This window comes from Seriola lalandi, unplaced genomic scaffold, assembly GCF_002814215.2.
Source record: "Seriola lalandi dorsalis isolate HSWRI2012SDOR001 ecotype SW California unplaced genomic scaffold, Sedor1 jcf7180002054948, whole genome shotgun sequence".
NCBI classification, from domain to species: Eukaryota; Metazoa; Chordata; class Actinopteri; order Carangiformes; family Carangidae; genus Seriola; species Seriola lalandi.
This window is the reverse complement of record NW_019525499.1, coordinates 1084472-1092606: the sequence shown is the minus strand read 5'-3', so window position 1 is coordinate 1092606 and position 8135 is coordinate 1084472.

Genomic DNA, 8135 nt, shown 5'->3' with positions numbered 1-8135 from the left:
ACATCAAGCACAGGTATCATAATGTAATCCTTGAAGGTTGACTTCACACGTTTTAGTACGCAATGGTAATATCGGCAGCACATTGAGATGCAGGGCAGCTCCCGTTCAGATGCAGAGTAGGGATAGTAAATCTTTTAAAGTCAATCTGCCCTGCAACTGTGTGCTGACATAGAACAGCCAACAGAGGGAGCCGTCACACCTCACAAGCCAGAGCTCATTATAACGGAGAAGAGAAGAGAAGAGAAGAGAAGAGAAGAGAAGAGAAGAGAAGAGAAGAGAAGAGAAGAGAAGAGAAGAGGAGAGAAGAGAAGAGAAGAGAAGAGAAGAGAAGAGAAGAGAAGAGAAGAGAAGAGAAGAGAAGAGAAGAGAAGAGCTGCGGCTTGGACTGAATCAATGGAGGATCTCTCTTTCATTTGTCAGCCAGTGTCATTGCATTATGGTAATATAACTCGAAGCTTGGGGGAGAGAGCTTCAGGGCAGGTAGAAGTTGAACTTTTTAGGCATGAAATCAGTCAGTTATCAGTAAGAACAGTAAACTATAGTAAGAACTGTCAAACTTAAAAAAAACTAAGACTAAGAAGATGAGTCCAACATTAAGAAGCTGAAGCCATTATTCAGTTAATGAGAAGAGAACAGGAGAGGATGGAGCAGAGAATAGTACCAAATAGAGGAAAACAGCAAATGTGTTTTTCATTGGTAAAGCCCTTGTAAATACTTTGTCTTTATATCTTTTATGGATACGCGCCTGCAGCCTACTACCCTCTAGTTTAGTACCACTTTACTACATTGGCATTAAAAGGCCATACACAAACATCATTACTGTACCCAGCCAACTTTCATAAATCACCTGGAAAGACTACAAGGATATTTCAACTATAGCTGACGGAAACATTGTTATCCAAACTCTGTGTAAATCCTCTTAACACTTTAACAGTACAGTGTTAAACGATATTACACCCAGAAGCCAGAAGAGCAAACAAGCCTGATCTCTGAAGTGAACCACCAAGTCCTGTAACTCTTCACGTGGGAAAAAGTCTCGCAGTTATGGTTCCTTCAAAATATACCTTTTCTTTTTGTTTTACTTTTGTGATGAAACTATTGACATGTTAATCTGTGACATGCTAACACATTGTGTAGCCATATTAGCTAACATTAGTCACTGTAAGGCACTGGTCATACATTTAATAGGCTATAACAACTGTTTTAAACTTCCAGGTTTCCCTGTAAACAGTACATGGGAGAAGGTGATGTTGCAAAAATAAACCACCTATACTCAGTTAATGGTATTTAATTTTCTTCGTTGATGGTACAGTGTAATAACAAACACTTTTTACTCTGTGTCATGATCGATGTACACAGCCATAATAGCGTAATTCTACCAGATTCCACTGTCACTTTCTGCCCTTAGATGCCATCCGTCTCTGACAGTCTGAGTGAGCACAGAAACATAACTCTAAGATGATTTTAATCCTAAAGCATTAATCTCTAATGTATAATATATATCTGCATGCCTCACGTAGAACCTTTAAGGGATCGATATAGTAGTTGATCATTTCTCTGGGGCTGATTAGAGGCTAATTAGTTGATCTCAGAATATCTGGTTGACTCGGCAGCACATAAACCTGCTGTGACTGCCTCTGAACTCTGTCCTCTGTGTTTGTATGTGTGTGTCTGTGTGTGTTTGTGCACGTGCATGTGTGTCTTTGCTCCACATCAGACAATGCCTCATCCCAGAGGGGATACTGGGTCATTGCAGTAGCAAAGAACCAGCTATAAATAAAAACATCAAGGACTGTTTTGAAATTTACACAATATGTATAGAAATGCGTGATGATTCCTGCTCATTGAAAAACAATATGCACACCAAAAGAACAAAACTGTTTGTCACAGGCGTCAGTGATGCAGCATCAGCACTCGTCTCAGCTATCCATCTGAAGAAGTCGGAGAGTATTTGTTATTGTGTTGCACTGCAGAACTTTGAGTTTCTAGCTGACTTGGCACTGCTCACAACAAAGAACAATGGAGACCTACAGCCTGACCCTGTCTCATATTGACAATTTGCAGGAATCAGCTCCAGCTTTCCTTCGTCATGGCAGGTGGTGGGGAGCCGTCAGATGCTGGGCTTGATGAAAGGTCGAGCTGCTGCTTCTCTCTAGTCGTTGTTAGCTAACACTGTCAGACGACAGACAGCATGACCCTTCAACATCCCGCTGTACGCACTTCAGACGGTTTTGTGCAAAGTTCACTGAATCGACAGCTTTTATTTTTGACAATTTAGTTATCTAACTGAAGCTGTGAAGCTCCAAAACACCTCGCAATAAATGTGTGTATTATGTGTGTTTACACAGTTCCTATGGGATTTACTGTCAGAATGTGACGGCCTGGAAAAGAGTCGCACCAAGAAACAACAACAGCTGTTTGATGTGACTTCACTTCTTTGTACAAACAGAACATATACCTGCACCAGATGGTGATTTATAACACGAAATACTCTAGTGGCTTTAAAATCCTTTTACTGCAGGATCTCAGGGGTGAAGAAAAAATACAGAGTCTAAATGGAGAGATGGAACGGATGTTCATGTTTCAGAGTTGACCAAAAATGTTTCATGTTTTCTCTTGCTTTCATTTTCTCGCAAATACTGCATGAAGCATATCAGGATTTAAACAACCCTCAGCTGCCTATGAATGAGAAAAAACAGATGGAGACGTGCAGTCTGGGGAAATGGGCACACATACTGTCAGTAAATCCGTTATCTTAATAAATAGAATAGTAAATTGACTGTATTTAGCCAAAGCAAATGACAGTTTGCTTGGAATTCTCCTTCACATTCACACACAAGCTATTAATGCTAACGGTGGCTATGTAGCAATAGCAAAACTTACAAATATCTCATTTAAAGGAAAATTAGTATTTTGGCAAAGATGTTTATTTCACTTTGTGTAGCCCACAAAAGCATATTACTGATTAATCCAGTGGTGGAATATAACTAAGTACATTTAACTGTAGTCTTTGAGTTGGTAAGACTCCCTGACCTGATTTCTCAGGAGCATCATCACACAGTCAGCACACACTTTGAAACCAAATACCCACCACCACACAGATGTTTAAGAAGAGGCCTGGTAATCAAGGCATCAAGTGATAAATAAGAAATGATCCCTGCTTGCACATACGAAGATACTGCACTTCAATAATGTTTGAGCTGCAAGCCAGAGCTTTATTTTTATATCTGCTTCATTGGAAAATTTCTGAACCATGACAGTTCAGAACCGACACCAATTGTTTGCCTGTCAAATTCAATATAAAACATTTCTGCAAATCAAGATATTAGGGAAGGCTGAAAGGAATATTAAATTGGATTATGAAATGCCAACATGAAAGTTTCCTGTTTAATCTCAGTTCTGAGCTAAATGCTCAGCGTTTAAAGGGCCCGAGAGCTTCTTCACAAGAGAAGATCCACACAGATATTTATGGCGCAGTTAAATCCCTCTGACATTTTGATGACATATGGATTTCACAAATCAGTCAGCACCCCATGATCACGCTAATGTAACACTTCTTCAACTATAATAACTCGTCTTTCTCATAGACCGAGTCCAATGAGTTCCAGCTAATTGCCTAATTAGTTCACCTCATGAAAAAGCATAAGTATGACAGCCAGTGAATTTTCACCATAAATCAGTATCTGCATGTGGCTGTGTATGTGTGTGTGTTTGAGTGTGTGTTTGTGTAGAGAGAGAGAGAGAGAGAGAGAGACAGAGTGAGAGAGAGGTAACATGGTCTGAGATGCCAAACAGTAAAGAAACCCATCAAAGGAAAAATAAAAAATAACCCAGCCAATTAGAGTAAATGAGATGAGTGAGATTTAAAGCTGACATATAGGAAACTGACAGCCAACATTCTTCAAAACCTCAAATCCTGGAGAGACATTCAATTAGTTAGTGTTGAAACTGATAGTGTTCATGGTATGTATAACACACACCTGCACATGCACAGACAGTGCAACAGTCAGAAGAATGCTGCTACTATCACTATTATAAATATCCATATCATTGCATGTACTTGTTCTTTCCTCTGTGCTCTCTCTCTCTCTCTCTTTCTCTCTCTCTCTCTCTCTCTCTCTCTCTCCCAACCCAACCGGTCGAGGCAGAGTCCGGTTCTGCTCGAGGTTTCTGCCTCTTAAAAGGAAGATTTTCCCTTCCACTGTTGCCTTGTGCTTGATCTTGGTGGGAATTGTTGGGTCTCTGTAAATAATGTTATAAAGAGAAGATCTAGACCTGCTCCATTTGGAAAGTGCCTTGAGGTAACTTATGTTGGGAATTGGCACTATACAAATAGAAATTTACTTGACTTGACTTGACTTGAGTTACATACATAAACTTGTAGTCACTTTCTTCTTGCATGAGCATTTTAAATATGTACAAATGTGTTTTTTCACATTAGGCAATAGCTCCCTCTACTGTTCTTAAGGTCTAAATGGTATAGATCCAATCTCTGATTATTGTAATGATTTACTTACTTTATTAACTTATGTGTATAATTATTCATTAAAAAATCTTACATGTGTGCTTTTTATGTATTTTAAGTTCAGTGGAAGAAAACAAATTACATTTTTCAGATATTGTACTTCAGTGCACATTTAAGGTATCTGTACTTGAAGTATTTCCATGTTATGTTATATACCTGGAAAATGCATTTATCTGGTTGCTGTAAGGATTCACTGTAAATAAAACATGATGAATTCAGCTGTATATTACAATAAACTACCCAAACCTTAGACTTATATCAAAATTATTTGTATAAGCTCCATCTTCAACGGTTACAACATTAAATGAGTATTCTGGAAATTTAACCTGCCATTTCCACAAAGTTGGGATGTTTTTGAGAAACATATTTAAGTCTTCATCAGTAATAATACATTATAGATTGATATAGATAGATTTACAGATATATACATTATAAAACATACATAATACAGAGGAGCCATTATGCAGAGGTTAATTATTCCTTTCTCTTGACGTTGACGTGAGTTGATTATACTTGAATTTACTTTTACATAAGTAAAGTTTTTAACGCAGGACTTGTGCTTAAAAAGTTTTTTTCCCATTGTGGTATTGCTATTCTACCGTATTGTCTGATCCTGTCACTTTGCACTAACAACTCATGTGTAAAACATTTACTGCAGATGGAGTTCTCATTACAACAAGACCAAGATAAAGTGATTCATAGCTGATTATGTCCAACTAGCTGTAGTTCATGGCAGTTAAATAACATCACGATGACTGACAAGCAGCGTTAGCGGTTGGGAGAGAGTTTATCTGTGTGATCGATTTGGTGATGTGGCTCAGTTGATGCAAGTGTGCACTGAGCGAATTATCCATTAACTATTTTGTCAACCTTTGCAGCATCACACATTTAAAGCAAACACACAGGAACAAAACTTTAATCAAAGCCAGATGCCTTAGGTTAATTTGCTGCTTAAGTGAAGTAAAGCTGAACATGAGCCAAACTGTCAAACAGCGAGCCAAAACACCCCAACCACCAATTTAATCGGCTGCCGGTGTTGAATACAATGATGAGAATAGATGATCGATGATGGTACGCTTCAGGCCAAAGGTATCTTCACATACAGTTCATCACTCTATCTAGGTTTTTTTCTGACCATCTCTCTTTCTCCTTGTCTCAGTTTCTGCTAAAGGATCTTTGAAAGTTGAGTGGCAAAAAAAAAATCCTAATATAAGGAATCTTGCCTAACTTTAATCTGGCACTGCAGTCACCGGAGTGTGTCCTCTTTCATCTTATTGGCTTCCTTTCTCTGGCTGTCTTCTATCTTCCACCTCACAGTATCCTGTCTAATGGGTATGAGAAAAAATTCTTAATTAACCAATAACTCTCTTGTGAGAAACATTTTCGCTGTAACAAATAACAAGTCTGCTTGACAAGAGAATTTTTTTATAGTGTCAAAGAACGAAAGATGACATAGGAGGATTTTATCGAAAGATCAGAGCCGTCTAAACGCATTATGGGAAAGCAGCTTTATCTCCCAGCGACAGTTACAGCACAAATCTCAATCTCTATTTCCTGCCAGTGAATAAATGTCAACACATCAATTAAAAATGAAATGAAAGGAACACAAAAGTTTCAAAACATGTCCATCTTTGAATGAAAAAGTCCAGTCTGTGCTGCTTTGAAAGTGGAGACAAAGCCGTAAGTCCTTACCAGATAATGTGAGTGAACAGCAGCAACAGAGCTTTGTTCAGCTTGGAGGAAATCTCTACAGAAGACAGCAGCTTTAATGAGGCTCTGGTTTCTTCATGGTCCTTAATCAAAGGGATTTGTAAGGGTTAAATGTGACAACAGGAAGTCTTTTAGGGATTTTCTGGGGACCAGATGTGTAAGTTTAACTTCCTTCAAAGTTCATCATGTGTTCTTGTGAACCTGTTAATCTGTTGTTATTTATAGGGAAAAATCATTTTAAATGCAAAATTTACAATGACAATTTACACATTACAAATGAAATCCCATTCACCTCCGTTAGCATTTTCCATGAAAATATACAATCATGTCAAACTTCAGCGATTCTGCCATACTGTCTATAAAAGTGCTTACTAAACTTGGAAGAACCACCTCCATACTAGCACTTAAATTGATTGATTTTTTAAATCAGCTGTTATCAATAACTGGAGTGAAAGTAGTAACAGGGGTCAGGGAGAATCATTTTAAAATAACATTATTAAAAACTGAACTGCATGTTTATTTTTACACATAAACGCAGAGTTTTTACACAAGGCTTTCCTGCTTCACTTGCTTTGCCAAATCTTAGATCTGATTGGCTGCGTCTGATCACCTGTTTGAAATCTATGGGCATCTTGTACTTTACTTGTCATTTTATGAAACTTGCTGACTTGAATCTTGCTAGCCTCGCACCATCAGATTACTGTATCTTCCAAATTAATCAGATTCGCTCAAGTTTGGTTCGACTCCACATTCTTCTCCTGGTCATGTGTATTCCCCTGCAATGGCACCTCTGGGGAGACCCACCCCCTAGTTTAGAGTTTGGGATCCACCGGTTTATACAGTGGTGTCTATCCTGTTAGCATCTCTGGGTACTAGAGGCCATATTGCAAGTCAAGGGGCAAGATTACCTATGTATTGGATTTCACAGTATATAATCGATACGAATTACTCCTACAAAGGTTCATCCTCAGCAATGTATGAATCCTTTCTGTTTCAGTTTGAACTGCATGAGATAACAGGTGAAATAAATCTCTTAGACCAGCTTGTCTCAAGGTGAAAAAGCCTCAGGGCCTTGTATAGTTTGACCAAGATTACTACAGACTGGGGTCTGCACATCAGCACAGTCACTGTGAAATTGAAAATGCATTCAGCGTGTGGAGCCAGCTCCACTTTGAGCTGCCAACCCTTAAAATTCATCTGGGAGGTTTCACCGTCTTTGATCCAGAGTTAGCCTCCCAGCCTGGCTGTCAGCTGCTGCCTCATCTACCTCCATCTAAGTCCGTTTTAAGAGCAAAGCACTTTGGATCCAATAACTGCCGTAATAGAAACGTTAATTTAATACTTACCTCAGGGCAATGTGCATCCAAAACCAAGCATGTGAAATATTAGCTATCATTAGTAAACTACAAAGTACAAAACAATGCCAACATAAAATTATTTAGTATCCATACAGCCATTAACAAGACTCCTAATAGTATTAAATCCACTTAGATGCACTCATATTGTTTTGGAAAAGCAACCACAACAAGCTGGCTGCACACGAGCTGAACTGAATCAGTGATCATAGGTTCATGTAACAGGAAAGAGAAGTGAGTAAAAGAAAATATATATGGGCGGCTACTGGTTTGGAATTCTAACAGCGTGTCCCACCAGGACGCTGGCTCTAAACTGCCTGTTGAAAGGCGGCGATAGACAATTACCTTGCAGGTTCATTGCCTCTCACACTGTGTGAAATGGATCTACTCAAGTCAACTGTGAGGCACAAACAATGAACTAGCTTTAGTTCCTTCCTGTCATATTTTGTAAAATGTATGACAGTCATATTGTGCTATTTTAGTCCTAAATGTTTGACATTGTCAGATTTAGTTGCAGCCTTTCTCTGGGACTTGTCTCACAGAGC